Below are 17662 nucleotides of genomic sequence, written 5' to 3'. Positions count from 1 at the left end.
AAAGTTACTGAGGTTTATAAACTGGAAGGGAAGAAGAGTAAACAAGCAGCCTTGAGCTGGGCAGACATGATAAGACTACAAAGATAACTGAGTGATGGAGAACATAGGAGGGGAAAGGGGACCTTAAGAGATAATTACATTTACTCTGACTGTTGCCAGAAGTGCCGCGTCTGCTGGGGAAAGAGCCTTAATATTGGATTAGATGAACTTCAAAAATAATAATGCATAATCCTGGCCCACACAGGCAGAAAAGTGACATGCAACATGAGCAATATACAAATGATCGATGCAATTCTCTGAAGGGGAAGCAGTCACCTCACCGACAGCCATGTTCCCGCCGGTTGCTATACCGACGCCGGGATCCCGAGGAAGGACGCTATACTGGCGTCACAATACCAACACCTGGCATTCCAAATGCCCTGAAAGCGGGATGCGCTGGCGTCCTGCTGCGAGAAGATGTGTGGGGGGGGAGTTTAGATAGGAGAAGGGGGGTTAGTGTTAGGTGGCAGGGCCGAGAACGTTTGGGTTAGGGACCAAGGAGGGAGGGTCAGGGTTAGGCACCACCGGGGAGGGTTAGGGTAGGGAGAAGGTTAGGGTTAGGGACCGAGGAGGGAGGGTTAGGTTACGCACTAAGCACGGAGGCTTAGGGTTAGGCACCTCCGGGGAGGGTTAGGGTAGGGAGAAGGTTAGGGTTAGGGACAGAGGACAGAGGGTTAAGGTTAGGCACCAAGTAGGGAGGGTTAGGGTAGGGAGAAGGTTAGGGACCGAGGAGGGAGGGTTAGGGTTAGGCACCACTGGGGATCATTAGGGTAAGGAGAAGGTTAGGGTTAGGCACCAAGTAGGGAGGGTTAGGGTAGGGAGAAGGTTAGGGTGAGGGACGAGGAGGGAGGGTTAGGGTTAGGCACCACTGGGGAGGGTTAGGGTACGGAGAAGATTAGGGTTAGGCACCAAGCAGGGAGGGTTAGGCACCACCGGGGAGGGTTAGGGTTAGGGTAGGGAGAAGGTTAGGGTGAGGGGGCTTACTGGGGGACTGTCTGGATTATGATTGACAGGATGCCAGTGTGTATAAGCTGACCACTGCCATCCCGTCCATCGGTCATTCATACTGATCCCATCTGAAGGGTGCACAGTTTAACAACAATTTAACTAAGCATTTGGGAGTTTAAGATAAAAACATGGCATCATCTCAGGATGGCACTATTAGGTACTTATGTTATTTTCAGCATCCATGATCTTTGGAAGAGGCAGAGACGTAACTGTGGGAAGCAACGGAGTCGGCTGCCGCCGGGCTCCTGCTCTGTAGGGTAGGGGGGGGGGGGGCAACTCTCCTCCCTTTCCGTGACACCATTCAATTGAATTAACTGGTAGCTGCCACTATCTTTTCCTCCCTGTACTTTACAAGTCACACCCTCTTTTTTATAGATACACATTTTACAACTGTCATATCCTGCCAGGATTAGAACCAATGACCTATTATACTGGAAGCTGACACCTTACTGAAGAAGCGATTTGTCCATATTCTAACTATATGAAGCTACTTCTCTGACAATTACAAGTAACTTCATATAGTTAGAATTCCCATACTTCCTATACAGGAGGAAATAACTCTATAAATTAGACGCCTGTTACAGTGTAATAGGTGTTGGGTTCTAATCCTGAGTATGACACTTGTAAAATAATTGTTAGAGAAATAATCAGCATTGTGAGTGACTGAGCAGATCTATGTAGCGTGTGGCTGGCTGTACACTACATAGATCTGCCTAGTTGTGATGGTTTTGAACTGACAATTCTAAGTAGCTTCATATACTGTACTGTAGTTAGAATCAGCAGGCTTGCTATGCAAGAGCAAATAGCTCTATCAGTAAGGTGTCAGCCTTCAGTGTAAAAAGTCATGGGTTCTAATCCTGGGTATGACTGCTAAGAAATGTGTGATTTAAAATAAATGACAATGAAATGTGTGTGTGTGTATATATATATACACAAATATTTATCTTGCCTCCTGGCAACTGGGACGAACTTACGCCACTGGGAAGGGGTGCTGTGCTTGTGCAACCCTCTTATTGGGTCTGAATCGTCGTATCTTCAGCAATAGACGCAAACAGCGAGTTTAACCATGCTGCACATGCGCAAAAGTAAGTTTATGCAATTTTGCCTATCTACAATCAATTCTGAGTCAGACGGATTTGGCTTTTTCATGAAATTGGCGGCAACTGGGAGTATTGAAATGAATGATATGGTTGCTGCAGGTGACGTAGAATCAGTGGGTGTCACAGCATCCCTCTTGAAGCCACACAGATTTTAGCTGTACAGAATTTGGCATTGGTAATCTGGCATTGTGTGGCTTCACGCCGAAAGAGGCACTTTTGAGAATCAGGACATCATGCAAATATGCTGTACGGGTAAAGTGTTTAGTGGGCATGTGTGTCCTCATCAGCTCACGCATGCCCAGCAAAGTAATAAGGGCAAATATATACTGGGTATGAGAGGGCTCTCCAGCCAGGGCCGGATCTAGGGGGGGGGGCGAAGGGGGCGACCGCCCCCCCTAACACAGTCATAGCCACACCCACTTTTGAGCAGAAGAGAGCTCTACAGGGAGAGCCTGAGGCAGAACGATGTGCTGCAGCTTATACCACAGCAGCACAGAGGAGCCAGGAGATCAAGGGTTACAGAGCATTTGCCCCTCACTTGCTGGTGTGTGGGTACTAGGGCTAATAAATACAATTACCCCATAGCACAGTCACATGTACATAGAACAATCACAAAGCTCTATCTCAGTCTCACTCAAAAAGTTCAGTCAGAATTGAGAGGAGGAGTTAGGATTGCAGATGGGATGAGTTGGGACTGTAGAGGGAGGAGTCAAGATTAAACAGTAAACCGCCCCCCCCTAAAGAAAAGTCTAGATCCGTCCCTGTCTCCAGCCTGTGCATGTGCCCCCAGTAATGTATTCAGGGCTTTACTCAGTAGTGATCGCATCCGCAATGCGATCGCATTTACCTGTTTTTTGGGGCCAGTGCAATCGCATCACACTGGATTGACAGGCAGAGACGTTCACGGAGCGGCAACGTGGCATTGCGGGGGAGTGGTGCTGAAAACAGGGGCAGTTCTGGGCCATTTTTAGGGCGGCCACATGACATCACACGCGCCCGCTGCGAAGGAGAAAATGGCAGTGGTACGCCTGGCTTCGCAGCTAGGCTGCGCAGGCAGGGGGCTACCCTTATTTTGCCGGGTGTTACAGCTAGCGACATTTCTCCTTCTAAGGAGGGCGGAGCTCACTGAGGTCTTATGGGCAGTGACCCTTGTACAGCCCGGGTTAAGACCCACAGAACTCACCAGTAGGTCTTCTTGCCTATAACAGACACTTTTCCCTTAAGGCATGATGTGCCTACTGGTACTAGGATGCCACCAGGACCTATGCCATTGGTGGTAGTGCGAGCTTAACCTCGGAGTGACCCAGGTCAATGCCGATGGAGCGAAAGACCAAAAGAGGATAGGAGCTGCTCTAATACAAGAGACTGTAGAACAAGCAATACACACTTAAACACAGAACTCTCCCAAACTCTGGACAGCTTTTGGGTGAGGAGAGTACATAAAGTACATAAACAGACATAACACTATAGAAAAAAGTTAGACAAAACAACGAAGAGACAGAGCCACTGGCACTGGGACTACTGAGGGTATGCTGGAGAGATAGATAACTGATGAAACACAAAACTGTATAGCAAAAGACGAGGAGTACTATAAGCAGAATGGTCAACAGTCATTAGGTCAACACCAAATGGTTGACATGCATTAGGTTGACAGGTTCAAAGGTCAACAGATGAAAGGTCGACAGGGTCAAAAGGGTCACATGATCATGGTCAACACACAAATGAAATAAAAAAAATTGGGGGGGGGGGGGGGTTGGGCCAAATTTTGTATATTTCATGCTACGTGACCACCATCAGTAGAAACGTGTAAACTCACGGGCTTGCGTCGGGCAAAGTTACTATTCCCAATAGATGTCCACGTGGATAGTAAATCAAGCACATGTTGAGAAAACATGAAAAAACCCAAAAACATGTGTTGACCATTTATGTGTCGATCAATTTCGTGTTAACCTTTTGAACTAGTCAACCTTTCATTTATCAAACTTTTTCAAACTAATGCATGTCAGCCATATTGCATTGACCTATTGACTGTCGACCAATACATTGTCGATATATCATCTAGATACCGCTAGAGCTGTGCGCATTCCTAGATTGCGGCGGGACAACATTCTGTATTGCTGTGCTATACACTGCACCAAAACAGGGGTCTATGATAAACCAGATCCCATCAGGGTCTATTTACCAGTGGCAGATTGGTGACTTTGGTACTATCATTATGTTCCACTTCTTCAAAAATAGTCCCCATAAACTGACTACAACCAAAGACCTCAGAATCGCTTGGAGAAATGTGTAAAATTGTGGGTGGATTCGTGAAGCAGTGAAAAGAGTGGAGAAGTGAGCCTGTGGAAAAGTTGCCCATGGCAACCAATCAGCATTGAGGTAACATTTCTCAAGTGCATTTTATACCATTTTAAGTAGCAGCTGATTGGTTGCCATGGGCAACTTCTCCACTCTTTTCACTGCTTCATGAATCTACCCTTTTGTCTGGTGAGATTGTGCTGTGCCTATATACGGTAATCAGTCATTTCTTCTTCATGTTCGTGTGGAAAAGTAACCGTATAGTAAAAGTGTGACAGGTAGTCTTAATTATACGGAACTGATGTGAACCCTTTGTGTATTACGACAACTATTTTATTTCAAAGTTAGTGAATGTCTCTTTTGAGTTGTAAACATTATATTAAGGGTTTCAGCCTTTCTGTGGCCGTGGTACATCTTTAAATGGCAAATCTGTCAGGTCTTCAAAAGCCGCTCATGTGGTTTCTTAGATACAGCACATACTAGATACATCCAACCACGGGGGTCATTCCGAGTTGTTCGCTCGGTAAAAATCTTCGCATCGCAGCGATTTTCCGCTTAATGCGCATGCGCAATTTCCGCACTGCGACTGCGCCAAGTAAATTTGCTATGCAGTTAGGAATTTTACTCACGGCTTTTTCATCGTTCTGGCGATCGTAATGTGATTGACAGGAAATGGGTGTTACTGGGCGGAAACAGGCCGTTTAATGGGCGTGTGGGAAAAAACGCTACCGTTTCCGGAAAAAACGCAGGAGTGGCCGGAGAAACGGAGGAGTGTCTGGGCGAATGCTGGGTGTGTTTGTGACGTCAAACCAGGAACGACAAGCAGTAAAATGATTGCAGATGCCGAGTAAGTCTGGAGCTACTCAGAAACTGCTACGAGGTGTGTAATCGCAATATTGCTAATACATCATTCGCAATTTTAAGATGCTAAGATTCACTCCCAGTAGGCGGCGGCTTAGCATGAGCAAATCTGCTAAAATCCGCTTGCGAGCGAACAACTCGGAATGACCCCCCACAGCCAGATTTCTACTTGCTCCCTGCACGTGACCACTATTAGCAAAACATCCGAGTATTAATGCTGACCGCATACAGGGGGTAATTCTGAGTTGATCGCAGCAGGATTTTTGTTAGCAGTTGGGCAAAATCATGTGCACTGCAGGGGAGGCAGATATAACATGTGCAGAGAGAGTTAGATTTGGGTGGGTTATTTTGTTTCTGTGCAGGGTAAATACTGGCTGCTTTATTTTTACACTGCAATTTAGATTGCAGATTAAACACACCCCACCCAAATCTAACTCTCTCTGCACATGTTACATCTGCCCCCCCTGCAGTGCACATGGTTTTGCCCAACTGCTAACAAATTTGCTGCTGCGATCAACTCAGAATTACCCCCACAAATCGCTGTGTACTACTATTAGTGCCTATAAATGGGTAATGACTAATGAGTGACAAGGGATTCCATCCACCATCTACTGTCCAGAATACTGCAAACTGTCCCAGATTTATCAAGCCTTGGAGTAGTGATAAATTGCATGGTGATAAAGTACACACCAATCAGCTCCTGTAATTTTTTCAAACACAGCCTGTAACATGACAGTTAGGAGCTGATTGGTTGGTACTTTATCACTGTGCTATTTATCACTCTCCGAGGCTTGATAAATCTGGGCCATTATGTTTTTGCCACCATGTCCCTCACTCCACATGGATGAAATGGGTGTAGCATAGAAGATCTACAGTAATTACATAGACAGTCATTAGGTAGAACCTGTATGGTCAACATGCATTGGTTTGACAGGGTCAAAAGGTCGACAGAGTAAAAGGGTTGACATGAAAAAGGTAGACAGTAGAAAAGGTTGACAGGTACAAAAGTTCGACAGCGTCAAAAGGTCAACATGGAAATGGTCAGCACAGAATAGCTTAATAAAAACACTGTGTCATTTTATATGCACGTCAACCACATGGAATTGACCTATTGACTGTCTATCCAGACAGTGTAGCTCTATCATCCGGATACCAGATGGCACCCCCAGAGCCGGCCATAGGCATAGGCAAACTAGGCAATTGCCTAGGGCATTTGATATGTCTAGGGGCATCAGCAGCTTCTGCTGATTAAAATGATATGCAGCATGCCTATATTCTGTGTGTAGCATTTCATAAGCAGATACAGCCACAGTCTCACACAGAATATAGGCATGCTGCATATCATTTTAATCAGCAGAAGCTGCTTGTGCATCCTAGCCACATAGCAATGCAAATAAGATGCATTTTCATAAAAGAAAGGTGTGCCCGATGTTAGCATTGAGGCAAGATTTATGAGGACACATCTGTATCCAAGCAGAGGCAGAGGTCACAGTGTTAGTGGCAGTGTGAGTGCTGTGTGCATGTGAGTGGGTTGGTTGTGCAGTAGTTTTCGGAATATGTGTAAGGAGCATTATGTGTGTCATGTAAAAATGCATTAATAATGTGCAACATATGTGTAAGGGGCACTGTGTGTGTCATTATGTGTATAAGGGCATTAATAATATGCAGCATATATGTGTAACAGGGTACTACTGTATGTGTGTCATTATGTGTATAGGGGCACTAATAATGTTTAGGGGCACCATATGTCATTATGTGTATAAGGGCATTAATAATGTGCAGCATATGTGTAAGGGACATTATGTGTAAAAGGGCATTAATAAAGGTTGTCATAATGTGTAAGGCACATTATGTTTAAGGTGTCTCATATGTGTAAGGGGCATTACTGTGTGGAATTATGTATATAAATGCATTACTAATGTGTGGCATTATGTGTATAAGGTGCTCTACTATGTGGCGTTGCATATAGAAAGGGCACTACTGTGTCGTCTAATGTGAATAAAGAACAATAGGCTGTGGTGTAATGTGAATAAGGAGCAATTCAGTGTGACGTAATGTGAATAAGGGGCTCTACTGTGAGGAGTAATGTTATAAGGTAAAGTGATACTACTGTGGGATGTAATGTGAATTATGGACACTATCGCATGATCAAATGTGAATAAAGTTGCAGTACTGTGTGGCGTAATTGGAATTGGGGTTACTATTGTGTGGCCATGCCCCTTGCCAGCAAAAACACACCCTTTTTTTGGCTGTGCACCAAATGTGCGAACTGTTCCTATTTAAAATATAGTGGGTCCAAACACCAAATTAAGGGCTGCTATGGGTGAGTGGTGATGGTGCTGGGAAAAAGGTGCAAGGTCAGAGGCAGAACCAGCGGTGGTGCTAGGGGGGCACCAGCAAAAATCTTGCCTAGGGCATCATATTGGTTAGGGCCGGCTCTGGGCACCCCACATGCATCCTTTCCCCTGGCCTGTGCAAATGGCCATGCAGAGCAATCCCCTGGGCGTCTGCTAAAGGGAGGTGGCTCATAAATATTTTAGAGATGAGCGCCTGAAAATTTTCGGGTTTTGTGTTTTGGTTTTGGGTTCGGTTCCGCGGCCGTGTTTTGGGTTCGAACGCGTTTTGGCAAAACCTCACCGAATTTTTTTTGTCGGATTCGGGTGTGTTTTGGATTCGGGTGTTTTTTTCCAAAAACACTAAAAAACAGCTTAAATCATAGAATTTGGGGGTCATTTTGATCCCAAAGTATTATTAACCTCAAAAACCATAATTTACACTCATTTTCAGTCTATTCTGAATACCTCACACCTCACAATATTATTTTTAGTCCTAAAATTTGCACCGAGGTCGCTGTGTGAGTAAGATAAGCGACCCTAGTGGCCGACACAAACACCGGGCCCATCTAGGAGTGGCACTGCAGTGTCACGCAGGATGTCCCTTCCAAAAAACCCTCCCCAAACAGCACATGACGCAAAGAAAAAAAGAGGCGCAATGAGGTAGCTGACTGTGTGAGTAAGATAAGCGACCCTAGTGGCCGACACAAACACCGGGCCCATCTAGGAGTGGCACTGCAGTGTCACGCAGGATGGCCCTTCCAAAAAACCCCTCCCCAAACAGCACATGATGCAAAGAAAAAAAGAGGCGCAATGAGGTAGCTGTGTGAGTAAGATTAGCGACCCTAGTGGCCGACACAAACACCGGGCCCATCTAGGAGTGGCACTGCAGTGTCACGCAGGATGTCCCTTCCAAAAAACCCTCCCCAAACAGCACATGACGCAAAGAAAAAAAGAGGCGCAATGAGGTAGCTGACTGTGTGAGTAAGATTAGCGACCCTAGTGGCCGACACAAACACCGGGCCCATCTAGGAGTGGCACTGCAGTGTCACGCAGGATGTCCCTTCCAAAAAACCCTCCCCAAACAGCACATGACGCAAAGAAAAAAAGAGGCGCAATGAGGTAGCTGACTGTGTGAGTAAGATTAGCGACCCTAGTGGCCGACACAAACACCGGGCCCATCTAGGAGTGGCACTGCAGTGTCACGCAGGATGTCCCCTGTCCAAAAAACCCCTCCCCAAACAGCACATGACGCAAAGAAAAAAAGAGGCGCAATGAGGTAGCTGACTGTGTGAGTAAGATTAGCGACCCTAGTGGCCGACACAAACACCGGGCCCATCTAGGAGTGGCACTGCAGTGTCACGCAGGATGTCCCTTCCAAAAAACCCTCCCCAATCAGCACATGATGCAAAGAAAAAGAAAAGAAAAAAGAGGTGCAAGATGGAATTGTCCTTGGGCCCTCCCACCCCACCCTTATGTTGTATAAACAAAACAGGACATGCACACTTTAACCAACCCATCATTTCAGTGACAGGGTCTGCCACACGACTGTGACTGATATGACGGGTTGGTTTGGACCCCCCCCAAAAAAGAAGCAATTAATCTCTCCTTGCACAAACTGGCTCTACAGAGGCAAGATGTCCACCTCATCTTCACCCTCCGATATATCACCGTGTACATCCCCCCTCCTCACAGATTATCAATTCGTCCCCACTGGAATCCACCATCTCAGCTCCCTGTGTACTTTGTGGAGGCAATTGCTGCTGGTCAATGTCTCCGCGGAGGAATTGATTATAATTCATTTTAATGAACATCATCTTCTCCACATTTTCTGGATGTAACCTCGTACGCCGATTGCTGACAAGGTGAGCGGCGGCACTAAACACTCTTTCGGAGTACACACTTGTGGGAGGGCAACTTAGGTAGAATAAAGCCAGTTTGTGCAAGGGCCTCCAAATTGCCTCTTTTTCCTGCCAGTATAAGTACGGACTGTGTGACGTGCCTACTTGGATGCGGTCACTCATATAATCCTCCACCATTCTATCAATGTTGAGAGAATCATATGCAGTGACAGTAGACGACATGTCCGTAATCGTTGTCAGGTCCTTCAGTCCGGACCAGATGTCAGCATCAGCAGTCGCTCCAGACTGCCCTGCATCACCGCCAGCGGGTGGGCTCGGAATTCTGAGCCTTTTCCTCGCACCCCCAGTTGCGGGAGAATGTGAAGGAGGAGATGTTGACAGGTCGCGTTCCGCTTGACTTGACAATTTTGTCACCAGCAGGTCTTTCAACCCCAGCAGACCTGTGTCTGCCGGAAAGAGAGATCCAAGGTAGGCTTTAAATCTAGGATCGAGCACGGTGGCCAAAATGTAGTGCTCTGATTTCAACAGATTGACCACCCGTGAATCCTTGTTAAGCGAATTAAGGGCTGCATCCACAAGTCCCACATGCCTAGCGGAATCGCTCCCTTTTAGCTCCTTCTTCAATGCCTCCAGCTTCTTCTGCAAAAGCCTGATGAGGGGAATGACCTGACTCAGGCTGGCAGTGTCTGAACTGACTTCACGTGTGGCAAGTTCAAAGGGCATCAGAACCTTGCACAACGTTGAAATCATTCTCCACTGCACTTGAGACAGGTGCATTCCACCTACTATATCGTGCTCAATTGTATAGGCTTGAATGGCCTTTTGCTGCTCCTCCAACCTCTGAAGCATATAGAGGGTTGAATTCCACCTCGTTACCACTTCTTGCTTCAGATGATGGCAGGGCAGGTTCAGTAGTTTTTGGTGGTGCTCCAGTCTTCTGTACGTGGTGCCTGTACGCCGAAAGTGTCCCGCAATTTTTCTGGCCACCGACAGCATCTCTTGCACGCCCCTGTCGTTTTTTAAAAAATTCTGCACCACCAAATTCAAGGTATGTGCAAAACATGGGACGTGCTGGAATTTGCCCATATTTAATGCACACACAATATTGCTGGCGTTGTCCGATGCCACAAATCCACAGGAGAGTCCAATTGGGGTAAGCCATTCCGCGATGATCTTCCTCAGTTGCCGTAAGAGGTTTTCAGCTGTGTGCGTATTCTGGAAAGCGGTGATACAAAGCGTAGCCTGCCTAGGAAAGAGTTGGCGTTTGCGAGATGCTGCTACTGGTGCCGCCGCTGCTGTTCTTGCGGCGGGAGTCCATACATCTACCCAGTGGGCTGTCACAGTCATATAGTCCTGACCCTGCCCTGCTCCACTTGTCCACATGTCCGTGGTTAAGTGGACATTGGGTACAACTGCATTTTTTAGGACACTGGTGAGTCTTTTTCTGACGTCCGTGTACATTCTCGGTATCGCCTGCCTACAGAAGTGGAACCTAGATGGTATTTGGTAACGGGGGCACACTGCCTCAATAAATTGTCTAGTTCCCTGTGAACTAACGGCGGATACCGGACGCACGTCTAACACCAACATAGTTGTCAAGGACTCAGTTATCCGCTTTGCAGTAGGATGACTGCTGTGATATTTCATCTTCCTCGCAAAGGACTGTTGAACAGTCAATTGCTTACTGGAAGTAGTACAAGTGGGCTTACGACTTCCCCTCTGGGATGACCATCGACTCCCAGCGGCAACAACAGCAGCGCCAGCAGCAGTAGGCGTTACACGCAAGGATGCATCGGAGGAATCCCAGGCAGGAGAGGACTCGTCAGAATTGCCAGTGACATGGCCTGCAGGACTATTGGCATTCCTGGGGAAGGAGGAAATTGACACTGAGGGAGTTGGTGGGGTGGTTTGCGTGAGCTTGGTTACAAGAGGAAGGGATTTACTGGTCAGTGGACTGCTTCCGCTGTCACCCAAAGTTTTTGAACTTGTCACTGACTTATTATGAATGCGCTGCAGGTGACGTATAAGGGAGGATGTTCCGAGGTGGTTAACGTCCTTACCCCTACTTATTACAGCTTGACAAAGGGAACACACGGCTTGACACCTGTTGTCCGCATTTCTGGTGAAATACCTCCACACCGAAGAGCTGATTTTTTTGGTATTTTCACCTGGCATGTCAACGGCCATATTCCTCCCACGGACAACAGGTGTCTCCCCGGGTGCCTGACTTAAACAAACCACCTCACCATCAGAATCCTCCTGGTCAATTTCCTCCCCAGCGCCAGCAACACCCATATCCTCCTCATCCTGGTGTACTTCAACACTGACATCTTCAATCTGACTATCAGGAACTGGACTGCGGGTGCTCCTTCCAGCACTTGCAGGGGGCGTGCAAATGGTGGAAGGCGCATGCTCTTCACGTCCAGTGTTGGGAAGGTCAGGCATCGCAACCGACACAATTGGACTCTCCTTGTGGATTTGGGATTTCAAAGAACGCACAGTTCTTTGCGGTGCTTTTGCCAGCTTGAGTCTTTTCAGTTTTCTAGCGAGAGGCTGAGTGCTTCCATCCTCATGTGAAGCTGAACCACTAGCCATGAACATAGGCCAGGGCCTCAGCCGTTCCTTGCCACTCCGTGTGGTAAATGGCATATTGGCAAGTTTACGCTTCTCCTCCGACAATTTTATTTTAGGTTTTGGAGTCCTTTTTTTACTGATATTTGGTGTTTTGGTTTTGACATGCTCTGTACTATGCCATTGGGCATCGGCCTTGGCAGACGACGTTGCTGGCATTTCATCGTCTCGGCCATGACTAGTGGCAGCAGCTTCAGCACGAGGTGGAAGTGGATCTTGATCTTTCCCTAATTTTGGAACCTCAACATTTTTGTTCTCCATATTTTAATAGGCACAACTAAAAGGCACCTCAGGTAAACAATGGAGATGGATGGATTGGATACTAGTATACAATTATGGACGGGCTGCCGAGTGCCGACACAGAGGTAGCCACAGCCGTGAACTACCGCACTGTACTGTGTCTGCTGCTAATATATAGACTGGTTGATAAAGAGATAGTATACTCGTAACTAGTATGTATGTATAAAGAAAGAAAAAAAAACCACGGTTAGGTGGTATATACAATTATGGACGGGCTGCCGAGTGCCGACACAGAGGTAGCCACAGCCGTGAACTACCGCACTGTACTGTGTCTGCTGCTAATATATAGACTGGTTGATAAAGAGATAGTATACTCGTAACTAGTATGTATGTATAAAGAAAGAAAAAAAAACCACGGTTAGGTGGTATATACAATTATGGACGGGCTGCCGAGTGCCGACACAGAGGTAGCCACAGCCGTGAACTACCGCACTGTACTGTGTCTGCTGCTAATATATAGACTGGTTGATAAAGAGATAGTATACTCGTAACTAGTATGTATGTATAAAGAAAGAAAAAAAAACCACGGTTAGGTGGTATATACAATTATGGACGGGCTGCCGAGTGCCGACACAGAGGTAGCCACAGCCGTGAACTACCGCACTGTACTGTGTCTGCTGCTAATATATAGACTGGTTGATAAAGAGATAGTATACTCGTAACTAGTATGTATGTATAAAGAAAGAAAAAAAAACCACGGTTAGGTGGTATATACAATTATGGACGGGCTGCCGAGTGCCGACACAGAGGTAGCCACAGCCGTGAACTACCGCACTGTACTGTGTCTGCTGCTAATATATAGACTGGTTGATAAAGAGATAGTATACTCGTAACTAGTATGTATGTATAAAGAAAGAAAAAAAAAACACGGTTAGGTGGTATATACAATTATGGACGGGCTGCCGAGTGCCGACACAGAGGTAGCCACAGCCGTGAACTACCGCACTGTACTGTGTCTGCTGCTAATATATAGACTGGTTGATAAAGAGATAGTATACTCGTAACTAGTATGTATGTATAAAGAAAGAAAAAAAAACCACGGTTAGGTGGTATATACAATTATGGACGGGCTGCCGAGTGCCGACACAGAGGTAGCCACAGCCGTGAACTACCGCACTGTACTGTGTCTGCTGCTAATATATAGACTGGTTGATAAAGAGATAGTATACTCGTAACTAGTATGTATGTATAAAGAAAGAAAAAAAAACCACGGTTAGGTCACTGGTATATACAATTATGGACGGGCTGCCGAGTGCCGACACAGAGGTAGCCACAGCCGTGAACTACCGCACTGTACTGTGTCTGCTGCTAATATAGACTGGTTGATAAAGAGATAGTATACTCGTAACTAGTATGACTATAAAGAAAGAAAAAAAAACCACGGTTAGGTGGTATATACAATTATGGACGGGCTGCCGAGTGCCGACACAGAGGTAGCCACAGCCGTGAACTACCGCACTGTACTGTGTCTGCTGCTAATATAGACTGGTTGATAAAGAGATAGTATACTACTAATATTATATATACTGGTGGTCAGGTCACTGGTCACTAGTCACACTGGCAGTGGCACTCCTGCAGCAAAAGTGTGCACTGTTTAATTTTAATATAATATTATGTACTCCTGGCTCCTGCTATAACCTATAACTGGCACTGCAGTGCTCCCCAGTCTCCCCCACAATTATAAGCTGTGTGAGCTGAGCACAGTCAGATATATATATACATTGATGCAGCACACTGGGCTGAGCAGTGCACACAGATATGGTATGTGACTGAGTCACTGTGTGTATCGTTTTTTTCAGGCATAGAACGGATATATTAAATAAAACAAACAACTGCACTGTCTGGTGGTCACTGTGGTCGTCAGTCACTAAACTCTGCACTCTCTTCTACAGTATCACAGCCTCAGGTCAATCTATCTCTCTCTCTCTCAACCCTAATCTAAATGGAGAGGACGCCAGCCACGTCCTCTCCCTATCAATCTCAATGCACGTGTGAAAATGGCGGCGACGCGCGGCTCCTTATATAGAATCCGAGTCTCGCGAGAATCCGACAGCGTCATGATGACGTTCGGGGCGCGCTCGGGTTAACCGAGCAAGGCGGGAGGATCCGAGTCTGCTCGGACCCGTGAAAAAAACATGAAGTTCGTGCGGGTTCGGATTCAGAGAAACCGAACCCGCTCATCTTGCCCACACTCCTACAGGATCCAGGAGACTAAAGGCGCGTACACACTGGCCGATATATTGGCCGTTCTCTTGAACGGCCGATATATCGCGGGACCGTCGGCCAGTGTGTACGGCCGATACGTCTGTGAACTCCGTCGTTCACAGACGTATCGCGTCAGCCCCGCAGCACAGCCGACGGCCAATATATCTACTGATATATTGGCGCGTCGCTGTGTGTGTACGGGGCGGTCGGCCGACCGCCCGTACACATGCTGCGGCGGCCAGCGGTGATTGACAGCTGAACTGGGCGGGCGTGTGTACACGCACGCCGAGTTCATGACGTCAGTCCCCGACGGATCGGGCAGTGTGTATGCACAGCACACTGCCCGATCCGTCCATAGATATATCTGCAGATCATTTGATCTGCAGATATATCTTTCTAGTGTGTACCCAACTTAACAAACTTGTGGGGAGTCCCAGGGAAGATTGGGGAACCCTCCCACATCCTGCCCACTTTTCAGTGAGAAGAGAGGAATTGGGGAGTGCTGGGTGATCATCAGGGGCGGATCCAGAAGAAAATGACAGGGGGGACACCATGGAAGGGGCAAGTACATTTGCGGATGCCTCCTCCTCCCTGTATCTCCCTCCCTGAAACATGCAGCCCGTCCATAATTGTATATACCACCTAACCGTGGTTTTTTTTTCTTTCTTTATACATACATACTAGTTACGAGTATACTATCTCTTTATCAACCAGTCTATATTAGCAGCAGACACAGTACAGTGCGGTAGTTCACGGCTGTGGCTACCTCTGTGTCGGCACTCGGCAGCCCGTCCATAATTGTATATACCACCTAACCGTGGTTTTTTTTTCTTTCTTTATACATACATACTAGTTACGAGTATACTATCTCTTTATCAACCAATCTATATATTAGCAGCAGACACAGTACAGTGCGGTAGTTCACGGCTGTGGCTACCTCTGTGTCGGCACTCGGCAGCCCGTCCATAATTGTATATACCACCTAACCGTGGTTTTTTTTTCTTTCTTTATACATACATACTAGTTACGAGTATACTATCTCTTTATCAACCAGTCTATATATTAGCAGCAGACACAGTACAGTGCGGTAGTTCACGGCTGTGGCTACCTCTGTGTCGGCACTCGGCAGCCCGTCCATAATTGTATATACCACCTAACCGTGGTTTTTTTTTTCTTTCTTTATACATACATACTAGTTACGAGTATACTATCTCTTTATCAACCAGTCTATATTAGCAGCAGACACAGTACAGTGCGGTAGTTCACGGCTGTGGCTACCTCTGTGTCGGCACTCGGCAGCCCGTCCATAATTGTATATACCACCTAACCGTGGTTTTTTTTTTCTTTCTTTATACATACATACTAGTTACGAGTATACTATCTCTTTATCAACCAGTCTATATATTAGCAGCAGACACAGTACAGTGCGGTAGTTCACGGCTGTGGCTACCTCTGTGTCGGCACTCGGCAGCCCGTCCATAATTGTATATACCACCTAACCGTGGTTTTTTTTTCTTTCTTTATAGTCATACTAGTTACGAGTATACTATCTCTTTATCAACCAGTCTATATTAGCAGCAGACACAGTACAGTGCGGTAGTTCACGGCTGTGGCTACCTCTGTGTCGGCACTCGGCAGCCCGTCCTTAATTGTATATACCACCTAACCGTGGTTTTTTTTTCTTTCTTTATACATACATACTAGTTACGAGTATACTATCTCTTTATCAACCAGTCTATATTAGCAGCAGACACAGTACAGTGCGGTAGTTCACGGCTGTGGCTACCTCTGTGTCGGCACTCGGCAGCCCGTCCATAATTGTATATACCACCTAACCGTGGTTTTTTTTTCTTTCTTTATACATACATACTAGTTACGAGTATACTATCTCTTTATCAACCAGTCTATATATTAGCAGCAGACACAGTACAGTGCGGTAGTTCACGGCTGTGGCTACCTCTGTGTCGGCACTCGGCAGCCCGTCCATAATTGTATATACCACCTAACCGTGGTTTTTTTTTCTTTCTTTATACATACATACTAGTTACGAGTATACTATCTCTTTATCAACCAGTCTATATATTAGCAGCAGACACAGTACAGTGCGGTAGTTCACGGCTGTGGCTACCTCTGTGTCGGCACTCGGCAGCCCGTCCATAATTGTATATACCACCTAACCGTGGTTTTTTTTTCTTTCTTTATACATACATACTAGTTACGAGTATACTATCTCTTTATCAACCAGTCTATATTAGCAGCAGACACAGTACAGTGCGGTAGTTCACGGCTGTGGCTACCTCTGTGTCGGCACTCGGCAGCCCGTCCATAATTGTATATACCACCTAACCGTGGTTTTTTTTTCTTTCTTTATACATACATACTAGTTACGAGTATACTATCTCTTTATCAACCAGTCTATATATTAGCAGCAGACACAGTACAGTGCGGTAGTTCACGGCTGTGGCTACCTCTGTGTCGGCACTCGGCAGCCCGTCCATAATTGTATATACCACCTAACCGTGGTTTTTTTTTCTTTCTTTATACATACATACTAGTTACGAGTATACTATCTCTTTATCAACCAGTCTATATTAGCAGCAGACACAGTACAGTGCGGTAGTTCACGGCTGTGGCTACCTCTGTGTCGGCACTCGGCAGCCCGTCCATAATTGTATATACCACCTAACCGTGGTTTTTTTTTCTTTCTTTATACATACATACTAGTTACGAGTATACTATCTCTTTATCAACCAGTCTATATATTAGCAGCAGACACAGTACAGTGCGGTAGTTCACGGCTGTGGCTACCTCTGTGTCGGCACTCGGCAGCCCGTCCATAATTGTATACTAGTATCCAATCCATCCATCTCCATTGTTTACCTGAGGTGCCTTTTAGTTGTGCCTATTAAAATATGGAGAACAAAAATGTTGAGGTTCCAAAATTAGGGAAAGATCAAGATCCACTTCCACCTCGTGCTGAAGCTGCTGCCACTAGTCATGGCCGAGACGATGAAATGCCAGCAAC

This window comes from Pseudophryne corroboree, chromosome 7 (genome assembly GCF_028390025.1).
Source record: "Pseudophryne corroboree isolate aPseCor3 chromosome 7, aPseCor3.hap2, whole genome shotgun sequence".
NCBI classification, from domain to species: Eukaryota; Metazoa; Chordata; class Amphibia; order Anura; family Myobatrachidae; genus Pseudophryne; species Pseudophryne corroboree.
The sequence above is the reverse complement of the archived record's forward strand: the minus strand, read 5'-3'. Positions refer to the sequence as shown.